At 40.1% G+C, this 23,743-nt stretch overlaps 1 pseudogene; it reads right to left on the bottom strand.

The window, feature by feature from the left end:
• LOC109484904 overlaps positions 1-23,743 on the bottom strand; it is a 94,264-nt pseudogene that overhangs the window by 57,792 nt on the left and 12,729 nt on the right.

Genomic DNA, 23,743 nt, shown 5'->3' with positions numbered 1-23,743 from the left:
CGCGAATTCCGCGAATCTAAATATACCGCGGAAATTTGTAGACTTATTTGTCACCAAAAAGTCAAGACCATAGCATGTTCAGGACAAAAGATACAAAGTTCTGCTGCAGTACCAAGGTCATCCACCACTAGGCCAATATTTGACCTTGACCTTTGTCTTCCTAAGACCCTGTTCAAACCCAGCTAAAACCCTTAGCGTTCATACCAGACTTTTGATAACCGGTTTTTAAAAAATCCTGTCCGGTGAATATCCAATTAATCGGCCATGACTGCAGTTTGAATAACCGTTCCTCCCGCTCTTCTGGTTGTTGTCCTTGGCCTTCTTGCTTGTATGCCGTCTTCAGTTTGTTTTTTTACCTTACTGCGGCACTGATCCTTATCTTCAAGAAATCAGCCTCCTCCAACATTTTTGTTTCGGTAGAGCCCTCGCGCCCCCCCCCCAGCTTTTTCGAATTCGGCGACTCCTGCTCTCCAAACCTAAGTATCAGGAGCGTCTCGTCCGCCGACCTGAGGTTGCGTTTGCTGATTCCATCGCAAAATGAAGAGAAACCATGGAAAAACAGTGGAAACGAACTCAAGTTGGTCAAAACAACACGATCAAAAAAGCTTGCAGGTCGCACACGGTCAGGATGCTGACCCCGTGACCCCGGAATTACGACGCAAAAACCGGTTCAATAAACCCCTAGCGTTCAGACCAGGTTTTTCGGTGGAAAAACCCCACAAAAACCCTTCAAAAACCACCTCCCGAGGTGGTTTTTCAAAATCGGATTTAAACCCCTAAAAAACCGGTTAACTTGCGTTCACACCAGGTTAAATAAAAAATGGTTTTTGAAAAACCGGTTGAAACCGCTAAATATAAGTCTGGTATGAACAGGGTCTATGTGATATGAAAAATCCCTGAACTGGAGGGAATAACCTTCATTCTAATGTAACCTTTCATCCTAAGCTGTATCCAAGGACGTTAACTGTCTTTTCCCATTTTCTACACCAGGGGGCGTACCCAGTGTGACAGCCAAATGCACCTACTGATATCACAACTGCAGAGATTTCAATATGCAGCTGACACAATGACAAATAGTGTCAAATGATACATGACTGTATCTCAACAGTTGCTGCATGCATACATGTAATCTTGGCTCAGCCATGTATGTACTGCACAGTTATAGTAACTTATACTCTTTTTCATTTTTGGGCCCCTATATAGATATCACAATGTCTAAAGCCACACCAATTTAATTTCTTGGTTAACGGATTTTTCTAGAAAAAAAACGAAAAACAAAAACAGGCCTAGGCATCCTATTATGGCTCAAAATGGTACGATAGGAGCTATGAAGTCAACACACCAGGCTGGTTCAACATTTAAACAATGAATGAAAAAAATAAATTTGAACTTTTAATGATACCACTGCATTGAAAGATGAAATAACTTTAACGACTAGGAAGAAAAAGACTGTTTTCAACTGTTCAGGGCAAAATATGAGCATTTTGCAGTTGATTCAGATTTTTTTTGCAAATCAGAAAAAAATGAAGAGGTCGAATCGTTAACCAAGAAATTAAATTGGTGTGGCCTTACCTACCGACCCTTAATTTTTTCAGGGCTGAAACAGGGAACACATTTTTTCCTAGGAATCAGGAATCCATTCAGTGACTGTCTGGCCCTGGCAGTCACCTTGAATTGATCGCCAAGGTTCACCTCCCAACCAGTCAACAAGCAGTGGGTTCGACCTTGTAGTAGTTGTAAAGGGTAACTCCAACAGAATTAAATTTAAACTCAAGCACAGATTCATTAGCACTGTCCTGACAGTTACATGTACATGTAGGCCTGGGTGCTGAAAGGTGATGGATTGAGCCCATGTTTTGTTGGCAGGTCCTTGGCAGATGGTTCCAATTGTTGTAACATGGAAGGCAGAACTTTTACTTGACACTGGCTGGAACACATGTTGTAGATATTGTCTAAGTGACTCTGTCAAGTATTGTATGTATAATGTTTTGTACGTATATTTGTGAATGAATGCCAGGAAAACTAGCGGCTGAATAAAGTTTCACTGTTGTCCTCTAAAAGTTCCGTAATTATCCGTAATTTGACAATCACCCACTCACTCTCGCTCACTCACTCCAATAAATTCCAAGTGGCTACAACGCATTACGTAGAATTAAAACGGCGAATACGCTCTATGCAAAATTTTAGAGCGGTCCGTCTACGCTCTACGTAGAATTAAAACGGCCGATTACGCTCTACGGAAAAGGGCTTGCGGGCCCCCTTGTAAATGATGCAGTTTGTTTGTCCACCTTGTAAAACTCTTACTATACAAACTTCCTTGAGTGAAAGCAGCCCATGGAAATAGTACTGTAAACTCATCATCTGTAATTATGTCCTGGGAAATTATGGCCTAACTAGACAGAGGTAAACACTGTAATACTCATTACTGACCCTATAGCTGTTTTCATGGAGTGGAGGTAGAGGGGGGTGGATGGTTAGTTCTCTGCAGGGGTAGGGGTAAGCCATTTAGGCAGGCTGTACCATATGGAAATCATTACATGGCTATACAGGAATAACAACAATACAAGATGGCCCTATTTGGTGAGTGGGCATGGCTGCAGATAATGTAGGGGGGGGGGAGAGAAACATTTGGTACAAATGTAAAATGGTTCAGGATGGAGTTGTGCATTTTGCTAAACTGTGCCTGTCTTCACATCTACAGTCACTGTGGTATTTTTACCTTTGTCAAGAAGGTTATGTTTTCAGTAGCGTTCATATTTGTATGTAATAATGTATGTGTGTGTGTGTGTGTGTGTGTGTGTGTGTGTATGTATGTGTGCCTGTGTGTGTGCCTGTGTGTGTATGCCTGTGTGTGTGTGTGTCGCTGTGTGTGTGTGTGCCTGTGTGTGTGTGTGCCTGTGTGTGTGCCTGTGTGTGTGCCTGTGTGTGTATGCCTGTGTGTGTGTGTGTGTGTGTCGCTGTGTGTCGCTGTGTGTGTGTGTGTGCCTGTGTGTGTGTGTGTGTGCCTGTGTGTGTGTCTGTCTTTCTGTAAATTTTTACCCTTGCCAAGGAGGTTATGTTTTCGGTAGCGTGTGCGTGCGTGCGTGCGTGTGTGTGTGTCTGTCTCTAAACACTACTAACTGGAGAAGGCTTGGATGGATTGTCTTGATAGCACATGTAATTTGGCAAGTGGGTACATGTTCATACACAGCTTAGATGAGGCCTCAAAATGATCAGACTTTGGGCCCCCCTAGCAGCCTGTTTATTTTCTTCTAACATTTTGTAACCCAAACCTACAAAAACTTTACTCCTCCTATTACTGGTAATCTTTAAGGCCACACCAATTTAATTTCTTGGTTAACGGATTCGCCGCTTCATTTTTTTCTGATTTGCAAATAAAAATAAAAATCCAGAATCAACTGCAAAATGCTCATATTTTGCCCTGAACAGTTGAAAACAGACGTTTTCACCCTAGTTGTTACAGTTATTCCATCTTTCAATGCAATGGTATCATTAAAAGTTCTAAATTCATTGTTTAAATTTTGAACCAGCCTGGTGTATTGACTTCACGGCTCCTATCGTACCATTTTGGGCCATAATAAGATGCCTAGGCCTGTTTTTATTTTTATTTTTTTTTCGCCCGCCCGCTCCATTATTTTTCTAGAAAAATCCGTTAACCAAGAAATAAAATTGGTGTGGCCTAAGATGACAATTTTTTCTACACCACAAAGGTTCTTTGTAATAAAGTACGTCTGATGGGTCTCAGAGGACCTCTCCTTTACCAGTGATGGAGGGTCACTGTGGGGACATCTGTGGTACTGATTTCCCCTACATATCACTCTCGCACTCATAAGGGTCTGCATGGGGGGGATCCCAGCAATGCTTAATGGTAAATCTAGGAGGGCTGGCAATGCTTATCGGTAAATTCAGGTCTGGCAAATTGTCTTTTAAAATGATTGTTCTATTGTAGCCACAGTGACAGAGTGTCTGGCAAAAAAACAGACTAGACGAAGTCTGCAACAAGAATCTGGTCTAATTCTGAATCAGAATTCTATAAGGTTTATGTTCAAATCCAAAAAATCAATACCCCCGGTACATGTGTACTGATGAATTTCAGTGTTATATTGACTACAATATTTGTTAGTGATGTTCGACAACGATGGACGAACATCACTCTTACAATGTAGATCACTTGAAATCGTAAAAAAGGAAAAAAAAAAGAATTTTTTCATGTGAATCCCTAGCTACATGTACCTACCCCTATTTTTTGACGGACTATAATTAAAACAACATATTCTATGGAAAAATACCTCGACTTAATCGACTTTATTATGAATTATGAATCAGTGCACACCCTCTCGAAATTGAGAGTATAAGAGGCTCCAAGTGTATGAACAAATTTGCAAACATTGTACGTTGAATATGGTGGAAGACAAAATGCATTTTATCTCAAATTGTACCCTCTTTAGCAATGAAGGAAACAAACTCTTTGACGTAGCCTCCAAATTCTACCCAAACTTTCACACATATCAAATGAAAACTACTCTCCTCTTAACATCTGAAAACCCACAAATTACAGAAAAAGTGGGATCCTTTGTCTTCCTCTGTCTTCAAAAAAGAAGTCAAACCCAGTAGTTTTCTACTAGTAGTCTCTTAGTAGTTATCAGTAGTTCTATGTGTACTAATTATCTGTTTTATACCAAATGTTTCTTCTGTTCCTGCAATTAGCCCTCGGGCATGAGTGAGTGAGTGGGTGAATAGGAAACACGCCATTAATTTTCCTAGGCCTAATCACAGTGTATCAGTCTGGATCTGTCCCATGTTTACTCACCTTGTACAAGTCTCATTATTCACTGATAAGTCACACTTAAAGCACCTTTTGGATCCAGTCATGGACCGCCAACCTCAAACAACCACACAATCAATCATGTACAACCCACAACACAATTTACTGTGGTGGTTTGAACTGGCTAAGTGTATACTGTACTTCATCTGACAATGACCACCCAACCACAACCAAGTTTTACATTCATTCTAAACTAGATAACGCAGTGTTCTAGCCAGTGTCTGTCTTTCTGTCCTTTGACAGAATTTTGACGCTCATGATGAACAAAAATTTTGCCTAAGGCCACACCAATTTAATTTCTTGGTTAACTGATTTTTCTAGAAAAATAATGGAGCGGGCGGGCGAAAAAAAATAAAAAATAAAAACAGCCCTACGTAGGCATCCTATTATGGCCCAAAATGGTACGATAGGAGTCATGAAATCAACACACCAGGCTGGTTCAAAATTTAAACAATGAATTTTGAACTTTAAATGATACCACTGCATTGAAAGATGGAATAACTGTAACAACTAGGATGAAAAGGACTGTTTTCAACTATTCAGGGAAAAATATGAGCATTTTGCAGTTGATTCTGAATTTTTATTTTTATTTTCAAATCAGAAAAAAATGAAGCGGCGAATCCGTTAACCAAGAAATTAAATTGGTGTGGCCTAATCCTGGACAAAAATTTTTCCCAATCCGTCATCTAAAACTGGTGTGTAAAGACACCGAAAGACATGTCATTAAACTAAATCCAGCAAAATTTGCCCCTTAAAATGCAGGAAACAACAATTCAAAATTTGATTTCAAACCCTCCTAGGATTGTGGTGCCTTGGCACTGGACGTGTAATATGTTACATCAAAGAATATTGAGAATCTCATATGAAAAGAAAAATTCTGGCTAGAACACTGGTTCACATTCTACAATATCATAATCCTCAATTCCTGGTAGACATGATAAATGATGGCCTTTTTTTCAGTAATTATTATCTTTGATGATACATTTCAAGAGATGAAGGATACATTTTGGCACAAATCCACAGGGACTAAGGTGATAAACAGATTGACTTGGACTAAGGCAGAATGATCGATGTTCAATGATTATTGTACATTGAATACGGTGGAAGATGAAACGCATTTTATCTCAAATTGTACCTTCTATAGCAAGGAACGAAATGAACTCTTTGACGTACATTGTAGCCTCCAAATTCTACCCAAACTTTCACACACATCAAATGAAAACTACTGTCGTCTTAACATCCGAAAACCCACAAATTACAGAAAAAGTGGGATCTTTTGTCTTCCTCTGTCTTCAAAAAAGAAGTCAAACCAAGTAGTTTTTACTAGTAGTTTCTTAGAAGTTATCAGTAGTTCTATGTGTATTAATTGTTTGTTTTTATACCAAATGTTTCGTCCGTTTCTGCAATTAGCCCTCGGGCATGAATTTGCAACAAGAGTTCCACGATCTCATACCTTCGCCAAATGATGTTAACCCTTGCGGGTGACAAATATACAATTTTAATCATTGATTTTGTAAATAAGAGCTTCATTTGCATGGATTATATCAGTTGATCATATTCTCCACCCAATGACAGCCTTATCTTAACAAAAAGGCTATTATAGCACTTCCTCATAAATTATGCAAATGAGGTCATGATTTGAATAAGTTATGTTTATTGCTGTTCACCTTCACTTATAACTTCCAAATGTGGCAAGTATGAAATTCGGGGTGCAGCAGTTACAACTATGGAATTATAAGAATTTGCCATTAATTATGCAAATTAGGTCCTCATTTACATAATCTATATCCTCAGATGTTTTTCTCGTTCTCAAGTAGATGTCACAAGTGTTTCATAGTTCTATTATCGAACAAAGCAGATTTATGGAATTTCCTCATTAATTATGCAAATTAAGTCCTGATTTGCATAATTGCCATTTGATTATGTCAAGCATCACTTCAACTACCTACATACCAAAAATCACGACAATACGTCAACCGGTTCTTGAGTTATCGCCCTTCAAATTTTTTTCAACAAATGCTCCTGCAGTTCCAGAACAAGGCGCTAGGGGACCCAAACTTATGTCACTTCTTTCCTACCCCAAGAGCTATCTACCAACCAAAATTCGTGACCCTAGCATGTCCAGAACATGAGATATGAAAACCGGACGTTCAGCTGCAGTACCTAGGAAAGCTGCCAGGGGGCCTAAAATCTAATCATTTCTAGGTCTCATGAAGTCCTACCCACCTACCAAGTTTCATTCCAATCCATCCACTGCTTCTCGAGTTATCTTGCTAAACCACACACACACTCACACACAAACCCACACACACACAGACAAACGCTACTGAAAACATAACCTTCTTGGCGAAGGTAATAAAACATTAAACATTAATTAAATCAACTTGTCCTCTTACCTACATGTAGGTGTCAAAGACTATCAGGGCATGGTCTATGTTACAGTGACATGTCCTAATGTGCCCTCTGGCATAGTCTAGACCATATGAAGAACATTTTCTTATCAGTGTGCTCATTACATGTAGATTAGAGACCCCCTACACTGTGCTTTGGACCCCCTATGCTGTGATTTAGACCCCTAGACTGTCTCAAACCAGGTTAGGGTATACTAATAGGGTTGTTTCTTTCAGGGGAGAAACCTGTGACATTTCAAAAATAAATGTTTTTTCAGGAAATTAATACTTAAAAAAATAGAATTTAGAATAAGTTTGTAACAGAAGCTTTGAAATACTTTTATGTACCTTTGAAATACATTTATGTACGTAGTACTACATGTATACAGTATAGTGAATCTTTTTCCTCATGACACACATGCATGTAATATGGAACAACCAACATCACAATTATACACAAGTTTCTTTCCCTTCATTACCGAACTTTCTGGTAGATTGTGAACAAACACTTGTCTGGGATATACATGTATGTGTGCTTACAAGTTACAATAGCATATTGCCATTTCTACAGTCAGGGCTCAAAATTCATTTTGCACCAGTACACCAAACCAAAAATGTTCGGGGTGTGTAACAGTGGGGGTTTTATAGGTGCTAACAACTGACCCGTCGGGTTTGTAGCTGGTGCTCGGGGGGTCGTGGGTTCGAACCCCGGCCTGGGACCAGGGGTTTTTATCTGTTTCTACTAGCTCCTCCGGTTTCTTACAGGTGCACAACAAGAAACGTAGGGTATCAAATCTGTGATATCTACCTGAATGTGAGTTTACATAGCAGGCCACCACTCTTTTATAGTACGTAATGAAAGAAACAAACAAAATAGAAACTGACCTTCCACAGGAACGATGGTCACTGCTGTGCTGAAGCGTCCACCCCCCAGGCTGACCAGATGGGGCCTGTCGGCATGGACCTTCAACGTCTTTCCAGTGTCCGTCAGCTCCAAGGCACTGGTCTGAGAAAAAAAATGGACACAACAATTTCAGAGAAACCATAACCCTCTGATCTTCACGCCATAAATGGAATAAAGCTTGTAACCTGTCATCTTGGGCCATCTTCTTTCAATCTAGATACCAACTTGCTTGGGAGAAGTGGAATTTGAGGTCGGGGAGGCAAGCGGAGAAAAACCGAGAAAAAAGGACACAACAATTTCATAAAAACCATAATCCTCTGAGCTTCACAAGGGAGAAAACAAACCGGACAATCTTCTTTCAATCTAGATACCAACTTGCCTGGGAAAAGTGAAATTTGAGGTCGGGAAGGCAAGCCGATTGACCCATTCTACGTTTCAGCCTCATCCTTGCCTTGAGAGGGACAACCAACTAGTGTGGGCAGTCAGTCTCTCCCTGGGAAGTCTTTTTGAGTGAAAGACTACTAACAGGACTCCCCGCCTCCACTCAGGAAGCCTGAGATTAAATCTTGGGACTGGCTAGCCCACGCTGAAATGGATCTGTCCTGGGAGTGTTGGCCGGCCTGACCTCTAGGGTTGTGTTTTCCTCATTGACATGTGTGGGAAACACCAGCTAGCATCTTACCATCCCTCTGTAGCACTCAGCAACACTTACCTGCCAAACAACATCATGTCTACTACAGACCTGCGATTCAAGAGGGCCTGCATGGGGGGGTCCCGACCACGCTCTACGCTAAATTTTGAGAGCTGGCTATGTATTACGCTGAATTACGCTGATTACGCTTCACGTTAAATTCCAAGTGGCTACAACGCATTACGTAAAATTAAAATGGCAAATACGCTCTTCGCAAAATGCGCCAATTACACTCTATGTTGAATTAGAGCTGTCCGTCTACACTCTTCGTAGAATTAAAACCGCCAATTACTCTCTACGGAAAAGGGCTTGCGGGCCCCCATTCAACTGAGGGCTGTGGAATCCAATATACCCATCTTAAGGGGGCCTGCATGTCCTTTTTTGTAAGGCGTATTCAGGCCGTTTTAGTCTTTAACTGTCATAATCCGTAGGCAGCCTCCCCAAAAATCAACGTAATTCGTAATAGTACAGTCATTAGCCGCAAAAGAGTAAAGTCGTAATCAGCTCTGAGACGTGAACATAATTCGTAATCGGCGGCAAAAATTTTGCGTAATTCGTAATCACTACCCCCCCATGCAGGCCCTCCTCTTTGGGCCCTCCTAAAGTACTGCCAGCCGATTTCTAGTAGGGGGTAACTCTGTCTGGACTATGTCTACTAGACTCTAGTAAAATGGCCTTCAAATTGGAAATCAGAGGAGCATGTTTTGCCACTCTCTATCAGACGTTAGGTCTGGTCCAATAAGCTTGAAGGTTGACAATAGTGTTAAGCAGATTTGAGACATGATTGCGTTAATCATGAACAATTAACACCAACCAATCACTCGGCTTAGTCAGTGCACTGCCAGGTTAAAGCATCATCTGAACACTAGCTTAGGCCACAGCAAGTAAATTTTATGGATGACATCCTCCGCAGACTCCAAATCTAATGCGAGTGGGCCAAAAAAAACAAGGTTCCTACATTTTCAAATTTTGACTCAAACATTGTACAAATGGTTTTGATTCAGTAGGAACATCACATATACACAGCCACCATCACATATCACTGCATCAAAGTAAAAAACAAAACATTATCAGAGCCTTTTCTTGTCTCCTCTCTTTAATATTTATCTGCCATCCACCTTCCGGCATGGCAACAGACATCTTTTCCCATTTTCGACAACCACTGTCTAACCATGTCAGAAGGCAACAAAATTTCTTGATTTTTTTTTCCAAAATCAGACGAAAATCAATGTGCGTGCTGATGTCATCCATAAAAATTACTTGCTGTAGCCTTGGGAAGAGTTTAACATCATTCTAATGCCCAGTGTTCCCAGTCCCTTTGGCTGATGGACTGTCCCTAATCAATACTAATCCACCAACATGGCTGCCCCCTTCTAGACCCTTGGAGGTTAATTTGTCAGGGGGATTGAGCTAGAAAATTGTGTTGAAAATGGTACATTAATGCAGGAACAATCTAGAGGGCTGTGGTCTGGACTGAGAAGGCAGTTCAATCATGGGGACAGACAGGTGTGGGTGGTGACTTGTCCATACTGATTTAACTGACGAAACCATATCCCTGCACTATTTACATTTGTGGTCCACACATAAACATACCCAATATTAGGCCACACCAATTTAATCTGTTGGTTCTCAGATTCACCTCTTCATTTTTTTTCTGATTTTCAAAAAAGATTCTGGTTTTGAATCAACTCAAATATGCTCATATTTTGCCCCTAACAGTTGAAGAAAGTCCTTTTCTTCCTTGTTGTTACAGTTTTTCCCTTTATCAATGCAGTAGTTTGATTAAAAGTTAAAAATTCATTGTTTAAACATTAACCCAGTCTTTTGTATTGACGTCATGGCTCCTATTGTAGCATCTGGGGCTATAATAGGATGCCTAGACCTGTTTTTTTTTTTCACCCTGTCACTTCACATTTTTTCTGAAAAAATCAGAGAACCAACATACTAAATTGGTGTGGCTAGTGGTGCATACCGGTTCACTGGACTTGAATCCGGACTTGTAAGAATGTTTAGGTTCAAGTCCAAAAAAACCTAAAAGTCAAGAACCGAGTCCGGACTTATTACCATAAAAGACCATTTCACATATCGCTTTTCTTTCCAAACCACCTAAAACCTTCTGTAGATTGTAAAATCTTTGCTGCAAAAGGAAGGAAACATTTCCATCGGGCATCGTCAAGCACCGGCCTCCATGTTATATGTGGCCAAAGTTTCACCCAGACAACATTGCAAGGTTGCCAACATGCAATTTTGTATATGCCATGAGTTTAGGTCCTGACTTACAAGTCCGGAACTGAACCTAAACCTCTGGACTTGAATCCGGACCTGAACCTAAAATTGGGTCTAGGTATGCAACACTAGGTGTGGCCTTAGCTATGTATATTTTTAAGGATATCCAAAGCGATTTCCGGATTTTCAAAGTCAAGTTTGTGGTTCCAGTATACTGAAACAACGTATCTGTGAGGCAAAAATGCAATTTGTTGCTGAAGAAAAATGGTTGCTTGTTTCGTATATCCAGTTTTGCAGCACTGAAATTGCATTGGATGCCTCTATTATTCTCTTGAATGTTAAACAAAATGAACACTTACCTCCATAGTTGTGTCTTGCTTGTGAAGTTTTCTGTACAGTTCTACAATAACATGCTCTCTACTGATCGTCCCAGGGAATAACGTTCTACAGCTTTGCTAGTTACAAAGGTTCAGCCAGGTCCTGTAACATACAACAGTTTATCATGTTAGACAATTTAAGACAAAAAAGGAACATTTAACTGTTGAACAATATGGGTACTATCAAGGCCTACTTTTTTCTTCATATCTACACTGGTGCAGGTAACAATGTACCAGACAAGTTTTACCTGCACCACTCCAACTTTTAGGGGATTTAGTGTCATTGTCATTGTCACTAAAAACTGCTAAGAAACCATATTGCCATTATTTCTTTCATAATTCACAGACATCAGAAATGCCTGCATAGGTCCAATTTTACCTGCACTAACCTGCATATACCCAGTACATGGACCTGAGTGCAGGTTAGGTGCAGGTAGACATGTATCAGAAATACCTGCACAGCTCCAATTTTACCTGCACTAACCTGCATATACCCAGTACATGGACCAGTGCAGGTTAGCTTGTGCAGGTAGACATGTATCAGAAATACCTGCACAGCTCCAATTTTACCTGCATAAACACCCAGTATTTCAAGCCCATGGTGTAAGGGAATAAGAACTACCACTTCGCTTGGCTGCTTCTAATTATGACCTACTCATGGGCAACAAGTAGGTGATGCGAAGATACTCCATTTCAGAGTAATTAAGGGCAGTAAGGGCTCCTTAGGTTTAATCTAGAACATCGATAACCCTTAATAGCTATGCCAACGCAGTGCACGCACTAACTCTGGCTTTCTAACGAAGGGAAAACCTCGCTACATAAAAATAGGAAAGTGATCTTGATCCAGTTTTAGCTCACTGAAGAGCTAATCTCCCAATGGCCGTGACAGAGAAGACAGATGCTAAGTACAGATGCAAAATTCCCCTAGCTCTTTTCGACAAGCACAACTAGCATGTCCAGATCACGAGATATCAAAACCGGAAGTTCTGCTGCAGTACCTAGGAAAGCTGCCAGGGGGCCCAAAATCTAATCATTTCTAGGTCTCATGAAGACCTACCCATCTACCAAGTTTCATTCCAATCCATCCACTTCTTCTTGAGTTATCTTGCTAAACCACACACACACACACACACAAACACACACACAGACAAATGCTACTGAAAACATAACCTTCTTGGCGAAGGTAATGAACAGTGGACCACAGCTTAACGTCCCGTCCTAAGGACTGCGACCCTTTCCAGTAGTGCTGCATACCGGTTCACTGGACTTGGATCCGGACTTGTAAGAATGTTTAGGCTCAAGTCCAAAAAAACCTAAAAGTCAAGAACCGAGTCTGGACTTATTACCCATGTCACATACCCCATATATTGCAAAATCTTTGCTGCAAAATGAAGAAAACGTTGCCATCGGGCATCGTCAAGTGTCAGCCTCCATGTTATGTGGCCACAGTTTTGCTCAGGCAACATTGCAAGGTTGCCAACATGCAATTTTGTACATGCCATGGGTTTAGGTCCAAAAAACTTACAAGTCCGGAATTGAACCTAAACCTCTGGACATGAATCTGGACCTGAACCTAAATGTGGGTTTAGGTACACAGCTTTTACACAGCCATTGTAACATCACAGATGCATACAAATGACTTTTGGATTGCATCCAGTTAATAAGCACGTACTTCACTGAGGTAGAAATGTAATTTACTACAGCTCAAGTATCTCATTTCAGCAACAGTTGAGTTACTCTGCTAAGTACAAATTAAACTGGTAAAGGTTTTGTCTGAATGGAAAAGATTTGGATTGAGAATTTTGATTATTTGAATGATATTTGCAAGCTGAATACAAGATATTAAGGTTCAAGGATGGGGTGAAGTCTAAGTAAAGTAACACTTGACTTCTTATAGTTATACCCTTTCCCTAATAATTTGGTAATAATGATACCAAATTAGCAGTTTAAAATGCTCATGACACCAAAATATGACCTTAGCTGTTTGTAATTGACATAACTAGTATTACTTGGCTAACACTAAACAGACACATTTAAAATAAGGCCACACCAATTTAATTTCTTGGTTAACGGATTCGCCCGCTTCATTTTTTTCTGATTTGCAAATAATAAAAAAAATTCAGAATCAACTGCAAAATGCTCATATTTTGCCCTGAACAGTTGAAAACAGTCCTTTTCATCCTAGTTGTTACAGTTATTCCATCTTTCAATGCAGTGGTATCATTAAAAGTTCAAAATTCATCGTTTAAATTTTTGAACCAGCCTGGTGTGTTGACTTCATGGCTCCTAATTGTACCATTTTGGGCCATAATAGGATGCCTAGGCCTGTTTTTATTTAATTTTTTTTTTTCGTCCCTCCCGCTACATTATTTTTCTAGAAAAGTCTGTTAACCAAGAAATTAAATTGGTGTGGCCTAAATATGCACGGTTCTCCTGTTACATTCGAAATTCTAACGCCCTGCCTTGGAAAAGTCAGCACAAGCCAGTACTGGCAGGCAATTTGCATCTCTACATTTTATTTTTGCATGTCTGTATTTTTTCCAGTGATGTCAGCTCAGGAAAAAGCACAGAAATGCAAAGATAAAAGACAGAGATGCAAATAGAGATGCCTGAAGTGGGTGATTGGGAAGCTTGCTAGAGAGTCTCCAAAAATTCTCTTTTAGAAGGCCATACAAGCTCAATTACTCAGTCCAAGTGACTATATTGTATGTATTTGTATATATTTAACAGACTTTTTTTTTGGTGTCATTTGGTCTTTAAATACTACGGAAATTTTTTTGACACTGAAAATCTATTTCAAGTGCCATTATTGACCGTACGTGCATAACGTGATTAATGTTTGCATTCAAAATGAAATGGCTATATAGAATATCGATTATGATATCAGTCAGTAACCTAGGAGCATACAGTGTGTGTGTGCTATAAGCCACAATGATGATGATGACAATGCCAAAAAAAGTGGCTTCTCCAAATGTACAATGAATACTTTGTTTCATTTATTGCACTGGTGCAGGTAACGTCATTGAAAATTGCCTGCACCAGACAAGCTGTCGACCATTCAGAATTTAGAAAGTGTGAATCACACTAAAAACTGTTGAGAAACCATTGCCATTGTTTCTTTTATATATACTTTTGACTGTCAATGCAGCAAATAAAAATCCACATACATGTACATGTAGTATATAGTAGAGGGGATTCATTCCTCAAGCTACCGACATCTTGCACACGCAGTCGTCCCTCAGTAAGACATCTGGAGCCGCATAGTTCCCGTTTAGAACTTTTATTCAGCCTGTCACACACTTTTTATTTTTCGTTTTGTGTAACATGGTAAACAAGACCTTTATGACATGTTTAATTGTTCTGGAACAATAGATGACGTCATGTAGTAGGTCAACCAAGGTCAAAACGCACTATGTAACAGGTCAGGGCATTCTGAACGCCATGTAACTGACCTGAGGGCACTATGCACTGGAAAGGTATATAAGTGAGAACTTCATGCACTTGTGTCATTAGCCTCTGTACACTTGAAGAAGCCACACAGGCGAAACCGGTCGTGTGACAGGCTGAATAAAAGTTCTAAACGGGAACTATGCGGCTCCAGATGTCTTACTGAGGGACGACTGCGTGTGCAAGATGTCGGTAGCTTGAGGAATGAATCCCCTCTACTATATACTACATGTACATGTAGAATACACGGACCAGTGCAGGTTAGGTACAGGTAGACATCAGAAATACCTGCACAGCTCCAATTTTACCTGCACTAACCTGCATATACCCAGTACATGGACCAGTGCAGGTTAGGTACAGGTAGACATCAGAAATACCTGCACAGCTCCAATTTTACCTGCACTAACCTGCATAAACCCAGTACATGGACCAGTGCAGGTTAGGTGCAGGTAGACATCAGAAATATCTGCACACTCAGCTCCAATTTTACCTGCACTAACCTGCATAAACCCAGTACATGGACCAGTGCAGGTTAGGTACAGGTAAACTTCAGAAATACCTGCACAGCTCCAATTTTACCTGCACTAACCTGCATAGGCACCCAGTATTTCAAACCCTTCAAAGTAGTTAAAAACACTGTACTAGGGAAAAACATATTGACAAGAAATCAGTCTGAATACAGTACAGCAAGTGGTTACACATTATTACCTCCCCACTGCTCATTTCTTGGAACAGCCATAACACTAGTACTAGGAGGAGATTACGTTCTCTTGCTACATACCCACTGGAAATTTTTGTCATTTACGATTATCTACCATGGTACCCATTTGTGACAGAATTAATGCCACCACAGGTTATAAACTGGACCTGCATGACAGTATAGTTTCCATAGTTTAGACCGTCATCCCCCAGTGACCCATTGCTTGGTAAATAGACCAATATTGACTCTATGCAGGGTTGCATATGGGAGGAATGCCAGGACTGTACTCTGGGTAAATAGCCCTGGCTTCTAGTTCTAACTCCTGCGCTGTGTGTCGGTTGGTTGGTTGGCTGGGGTTACGAAATGTACTGTAAGTTCTATTTTTGCAGGTGACTTTATAGTTCGTGTTAGGAAAGGAAAGGAGGTTTTAGCACTAAATTGGCAGTGTTTTTAGGTGAGTTATTGAAATGATTCTATAATACTGGAGTATAACACAAAAATTTTGGAGTGCATAATTTCACAGTAAACTTACTGTCACTAACATTTCAGCTTCAAGATGTACAGTATACAGTAGTTTAAAATAAAGAGTAACTGTTACATCATTTACATCTAATTCCTATGATTACACTAATATACTTGTATTAATGTTAATTAAAAACATTTTTTTGATGATAACATAACTTGAAATCATTTTTTTATTACCATCACACAAGGGAAACATTTGTTTTTGCTGGACCTTTCTTCTTCTTATCTAAACACAAAAGGTCAATGGCCTGGACCAGGCGTCTGTCAGCATGGTAACTGGTGCTGTAGCAGACTCCTTGCGGTGTCAGATAACATGAAGTAGCAAGTGGCAGGACAAAGCTGGAGAGGGTGGTCCCCATCTCCATATATTTCGTATTACAATTTATATACCTATGTGAAAGTGTATTATTCATATACCTAAATGTATGTGAGCGTACTAAAGTCAACAAATCATAATTTATGGCACCATATTAACGAAATTATCATGGTGTTGGACGTTTTATAGCTCCCAAGTTGTCACTGTCCCAAAACTGTCCTGTCCTATCACATCCTCCCATCAGTCTACCCACTGACAAGTCTGGCTCCAAACACAGATTTCCCCAAATTTCCCCATCTAATCTTATTATATCCTGGGATAACCCAATAAGATCCTCCCAACAAAAAGCCCCAAACAATTTTATGACCTCCTTATCACCTTCTTAATCTGTATAGCCGGTATAACCACCCCTAACACAACAGCTACTCTGTACGTACAATGTAGGTTGGCTAAAAGTATAACTTGTAAGACTGTACCTAAACCAGTGCAGTGTACCTGTGCAAGCAGGGCTGGAAATACTGGGTGCATGTGCACCTTAGTGCACCCAAAATTGGAGTTGTGCAGCCAATTTTTGCACCAGTGCACCCAAATATTTTTGTAGATTTATGTAACATGTAAAGATGTTAAATGTATACTACTATACAGCATGTTGTCGACATCTGAATTCTAAATGTCAGAAAAATAAGTAAATCTTTGTTTGCTGTAGTATTTTTCTTTAGTTTTTGCTGAAATTCTACTTATCTTATTTTATATGGTGCACCCAAACAATTTTTTGTGCACCCTATTTTTTTAGGTTGGGTGGACCAGTGCACTTATTCCCCCAAAATGAATTTTCGAGCCCTGTGAAGTGATGTTGAACAATTGAGTTCAGCTACAAATGAAGAGCAAACCTTCCACTGGTCACGACAGAGAAGACAGATGCTAAGAACCGTACTTTCAGGTTCATTGTACCTGGGAAGCACTTTTCGACAATGTATTTATTATTACTTAGCACTGCCAAGACTACAGCTTAACATCCCATTCTATGAACTAAAACTGAAAGCCAGTAGCATGCATGTCGGGTGAGAAACAAAACAACAGCCAGGATATTATAAACTCCCAAACCTCTTTGGGTCCTATAGCAATTTGTAACCTCTGGACCACACATATTGGCATACTTGTACCTGTACCTGTACTAGTGATGCATACCTAAACCCAATTTTAGGTTCAGGTCCGGATTCAAGTCCAGGGGTTTAGGTTCAGGTCCAGACTTGTAAGTCCGGACCTAAACCCATGGCATATACAAAATTGCATGTTGGCAACCTTGCAATGTTGTCTGGGTGAAACTTTGGCCACATAACATGGAGGCCGGTACTTGACGATGCCCGATGGCAATGTTTTCTTCATTTTGCAGCAAAGATTTTGCAATCTACGGAAGGTTTTAGGTGGTTTGGAAAGAAAAGGGGTATGTGAAATGGTATTTTATGGTAATAAGTCCGGACTCGGTTCTTGACTTTTAGGTTTTTTTGGACTTGAACCTAAACATTCTTACAAGTCCGGATCCAAGTCCAGTGAACCGGTATGCATCACTAACCTGTACCTGTTCCTAAAATTCACTCACTCTCAGTCAAGCATTCTTACCTACAGAAATGTTCATGTGCCATCTTCCGATGAATTTTACACTAATATAATAAAACATGTCTAGACACTGACGACAAGAGATGTTGAGTAGTACCTTTGAGTTTGATGACCAACTGAAAATACATGCGTCCTGTGGAGTCAAGAAACGTCCTATTGAACATCCATAGTATCAAAAGCCATGAAAACATCACTGGATGTTCTAAATATGTTCCCAAAGGGGCTGGGGTCCTTTCAACTGCTTAGATGACGCATATGTCCCTAGATAGGTCCTCACAGAGGCATTACATGTATATTATCATGGTCCTCTCTACTCAGGTTACTGTTCAGTGTTCGAAATACCTGTCTGCAATCTGCAGATGGATTTTCAAGATTGCAGAAGGAAAATTTATACAATCTGCAATTTTGCAGAAGGAAAAATAAGCTCCTGATTCAATAGATTCAACTAGTAGTAGCTTGTAGTGGGAGATGGCAGTGAAAAATACAAGGAAATGATCAATTTTCTGCAGAGAAGGATCTATAAAGTCTGAAATTAAAAAGAGTGATAAATTAAACTTTAAAGAATTCCAGAAATGCTACAGATTTACAAAGCTATATAATTATGATGTAAAAAAGGCATTATTGGTTTGAGCAGGTTGTTGTATGGAGGCTTGTGTATTTGCAGAAAGTATTCCAAAATTGCAGAACAAAATTTTGACTCTTCTGCAATATTGCAGAGCACTGAAAAAAAGGATTTCGACCACTGCTGTTAAAGACATCCAATGTAATTTCAGGGCGGAAAAACAAAAAATATTCTGAGGAAATCTGTCTAATATTGACATTCACTGCCATTTCTTTCTTACAAGAATCACATTTTTTTGTCAGTGTTTCATATAGAAACAAGCTTTGTGAGGCGTCTTTTATTTTTAGTACAGTCAAACCTGCCTATAGTGGTCACTCAAGGGACTGGCCAAATTTGACCACTATGGCCAGGTGACCACTATAGAGAAACAGCCGGTTAGTTGCCCCCCCCCCCCCAAAAAAAAAGGGCACATGCTTTGAGTACCAACAGTGATGTCTTTATGTCTTATTGTCTTTACTTAATTTGTTGTTCTTTTGCTTTAGTTGTACTTTATTTTGTACTTGCTTGAAAAAAAAAGAAATACAGAAATATTGCATGGAAACATTAACTTGACATTAAAGATACATACATGTACACTCAACATATTCAGTTCATCTATTCTGGGACAATGAAACCATTCACATAGTTTAAAACATACAAAATCACTGGTTGTCATTTACTGTTCTTGTGTACATACTAGTACTACATGTGGCTAAAGAAAAGAAAGCAAATCAAGCAACAAACTTTCAACTCCAAACAAATTTCTATCGACTGCAAAATCATTTAATCTAAGCTCAGCTTTCGACGATTTCTTCTCACTCTCTCTGTCAGTCGAATCACTTCCACCTTTTGGAATAAGTTTGGCGTTCGTCTTTCCGCTTTCGCCATCGTTTCTCCGCAATCGCCACGTTACTAGTAGTTGTTGTTGTTAGTCGAAAAGTGGAAGAGAACGACATCGCCATGTTTTTGTTCTTTGGTGAACACTTGCTTCGCGCGACCGACATACGCCACAGCGAATTCCAACCACGTAAATAAGTTATTTTGTACCAAGATGCTGTCTATTTAGTTAACAGCAAAATAATTGTTCGTCAGTTGCCAGTTACTTTCCGTTTTTGGTCGTTTTTGAACATGAAAACTTAGCGAAAACTCTCCTTTGTTTACGGCTTGGGTTTCTCCCCGCGTGGGTTGTCTGCCTGTACCATTATGCCAATGTGGTAGTCAACAGAAAATTTTCTCCTTTCAGACTTATATCTTTTCTAAAATATCCACTACAGTGTTAAATTTACATCTAACATTAATTGTAGTAATGTATTTCAAATGTTTTCATAATGTAATTACGTCATTTGACGCTAATGAAGTTAAATAAAACTCGGTGTATCTACCTCCATAACAGTGGAGTCTTCCGATGACCCCAATTGACCTCCCTCTGCAGCTAACCGCGCCATCTTGGAAAAATACGAAACGCATTTTCGAGCCAAATTTCTTTAATTATGCCCATGAAAAACGGAAGCTATGCACATATCTACGCATTTCAAGGAATCGAGAAACCAAATATGGATATCTTAAGTTTTTTTGTAAAGATAATTTGCCGTAATCTTCGCCGAGCGGCCGAGTCCATTGAAAGCTCCATGCGGCACGCACGGCACTGGTGTTGGGGAAAACGCAGATATCAAAGACACCCGCGACCGCAGAAACTTCGTGTCAAAAGTCAGTTTTCCTTTATTTCATACACATATGGAGTCTAATTTTCAGTTCACATTTTAGTAATGTAGCGATCGGAAAATTATCACAAGGCTCATAACGGTCGTAGCCCGAGGTGGGGTGGTGTTACGGCCGTGGTGCTTAGCGGGTTACGGCCAGCCGCGACCGCTATCGGCGGTGTTGACATGCCGGCGGGACCGGAATGGGGTGACCGCTGACCGCGTTGAACAGTGACCGCTATAGACACGATTCTTAATGCTTACGTCAATGGGAAAAATTCAAGGGGCCGGCAAAAACTGACCGCTATGGCCGAGTGACCACTATACAAAGGTGACCGCTAGTACAGGTTTGACTGTACCACCAATAAATAGCTAGAACAAGGCTACAATACAAAACAGGCAACCATTTTCCGTCAGCGACATCGCATTTTTGCATCACAGATATCAGTATGCCATGGGATAGGATTGATTCAACTTACTACGTAAATTCTGTAATAATTCTTGTATTGAAGATGAATCGCATTTTATGCTTGACTGTATATTATATGATAACGAACGTAAATCACTGTTCAGTTCAATTAAGTTCGACAAAAAATGTAAAACATTATCAAAGGAAGACACTTTTAAATATATCATATCATGTACGAATATAGACGTCATCAATGAAGTATGTAAGTATATTTCAAAATGTTTCAAAAAGAGAGAAGCCATTAGACCTTAGATCTGTATCACTTTATATATGTATATTTCTTTTTTAGCATTGTATACACTTTATATATGTATATTTCTTTTTTAGCATTGTATACCTTAGACCTGATGTTAGCCTTTCTATATCACTATTGTTGTAGTACTCTCTAGTACATTGTACTCTGTACATCTGTGCATTTATCCCCCCGGGGAATGAACATGCAATAAAGTTTCATTACATTAAAAGAAGGACAAAAAAACTGATTTTGAAAATCCAGTTTTGAAATACCTGCACAGCCCCAATTTTTCCTGCACTTGCCTGCATATGCACCCTGGCTACGTATTCAGTTAATGAAAGAACATTTTGAAGCAAACCATTTGAATCTGATCTACAAAACGTGCAAAGAAGTAAACCCTGTGTAATATAGATCTAAGTGGTGTAAACGATGACCTACTTCTATTGAGGCATCAGCTGTAGTGTTCCCCTGAGAGTAATAAGTAGGGAAAGATGAATCAACGCAGCAGAAAAATTCATGAGGCATAACAGGCCGGCACGTCTGACTTGGGTCTCCACTACATGAATCATCTAGTTTCAGTGGAAATGAAAGGTTCTAAAAAAAGATCTTATGAGTTATGAGCAACTACAGAGCAAGATTTTGCAAACTTCCAAAATCACGGTGTTTTAGCCAGGATCCGTCTTTCCGTCATTTCACGGAATTTGCTGCACATAATGGACAAAAATATTTCCCACAAAATCGTTGATTAAAGAGGTGGAAAGAGAGGTATAAAAACTATGCACTTTAGACTGACGACAGTTCGATAGTCGTACGAATGTTTATCATCAAGATGTTGCCGGCGACGGTATTTTACCACCGTCTAAAGACTATCAAAATAGTCGCACGACGGTAATCCTCGAATCGTCGTCACTACCACCTCGGACCCTATGGTGCGATCCTTCAGCGGGGGGTCCGAGGAGGATTTTCCACCGTCTCAAGTGAACCGTCGCCGGCGAAGGAAGTGGCCTTATGCAAATAAGCCTGCAAGCGTTATTTCATGTCCTAGCGCATCGCCTGTATCATTAAATGTCGTCAAACCAAAGACTTTATATCGTCATACGTGTCTAGTACAATCCCCTGCCACCAATCGCTACTTCTTCAGTACGAACCGATCCGCCGATCCACATTTCCCGGCCAATATAGCCAGGCCGACGGCAGCACCGAACGCCGGGTTCAAACCCGGAGTATTGCCCCGGTTGGTACATGTGCCATATACCCCTTCTTTGCTGGGCACAAACTCAGCGTCTCATCAACAGGACAACGAGTTAAAAGCAGAATAAAAACAATCTGCTGCAGCATGCCGAAAAAGGGGTTCTCTCGCCATTTTGAATTGGCGTGCGGCGTGCCATCCTGCGCTGTGGGTGTCCGCCACACTTTCTGGTCATGTGTCTAAAGCCAGCCGTCGCCCACAACGATTGTCGTGCGATAGTATACCGTCGTCAGTCTAAAGTCGGCCTAAGTCTCCAAGCAAAATTGGCCCCACAAGATGTGGGAAAGTAACGTTTCAAACAGTTGTGATTTCAAAATTTTCCTGGGGAGCTTAGCCCCCTACACCAACCCCCCGCCCCTCTAGGATTGTTGTGCCTTCTGCACTTGACATAACGTTTAGAAATACGTCATAATCTTCCAAGCAATTTTTTCTAAAAAGATACTAGTCTATACAGGGCTCGAAATACTAGGTGCATGTGCACCTTAGTCCACCCAAAGTTGGAGCTGTGCACCCAATTTTTTCTGTGGGTGCACCAGTGCACCCAAATATTTTTTTGTCGGTAATTTTTACATATCAAACTGTATAGTAGTGTACATGATATTCTTGGCATCCAAGTGTCAGAAAAATAATAAAATCTTTCTTGTAGTACTTGTTTAAGATGTTGAAGTTAGCTCCCATTTCGGATTCAACCTCAGAAGAGAAGCAGTGAGATCTGTAATTATGTTTTGTTTTAAATGGTGCACCCCAAAAAATTTTGTGCACCCAATTTTTTAGGTTGGGTGCACCAGTGCACCTATTCCCAAAAATGATTTTTTAGCCCTACATGTGGTAGAGACAGTGCAGTACATGTATTGAGGTCACTGAGTGTGCTGACTTCAAAATAGGGACACTACAGATAGTACAGTGGGTGATCCTTGTTTATCTAGAAACATTCCTATGGAGGGATGCTAGCTGACGATCCTAGCTGCCAGGAATGTGACTTGATTTCACAACTTCTTCCAGGATTATCTTTCTTCCTTGGGTTTCTATTTTGGATACTTAAAAGCCACGGCAAGTCAATTTTATGGTTGACATCACTGACAACACTACAAACTACCTAACTACATTTGAAGTTTCATTTCTACAACTACATTCAAGGTTGTGCCACTATATATAACATGTGTCAGACCAAAATCAAAATAATTGGGTGCAAGGATGTTATCCATAGCAGGGCTGGGAATACTGGGTGCATGTGCACCTTAGTGCACCCAAATTTGGAGCTGTGCACCCAATTTTTTTTCTGTGGGTGCACCAGTACACCCAAATATTTTTGTAGGTTTACGTATGATGTTTAATCTATTGTGGTATGCAGCATATTCTTAACATCTAGGTGTCAGAAAAAATATAAAAAATTGTTGTTACAACACTTTTCTAAGAATAAAACATTATTAGTTTTGCTGAACATTCTACGTATTTTATCTTATTATATATG

The sequence above is a fragment of the Branchiostoma belcheri genome, unplaced genomic scaffold, assembly GCF_001625305.1.
Source record: "Branchiostoma belcheri isolate BF01 breed outbred unplaced genomic scaffold, Haploidv18h27 scaffold71, whole genome shotgun sequence".
In the NCBI taxonomy this organism is placed as follows: domain Eukaryota; kingdom Metazoa; phylum Chordata; class Leptocardii; order Amphioxiformes; family Branchiostomatidae; genus Branchiostoma; species Branchiostoma belcheri.
The sequence above is the reverse complement of the archived record's forward strand: the minus strand, read 5'-3'. Positions and strand labels throughout refer to the sequence as shown.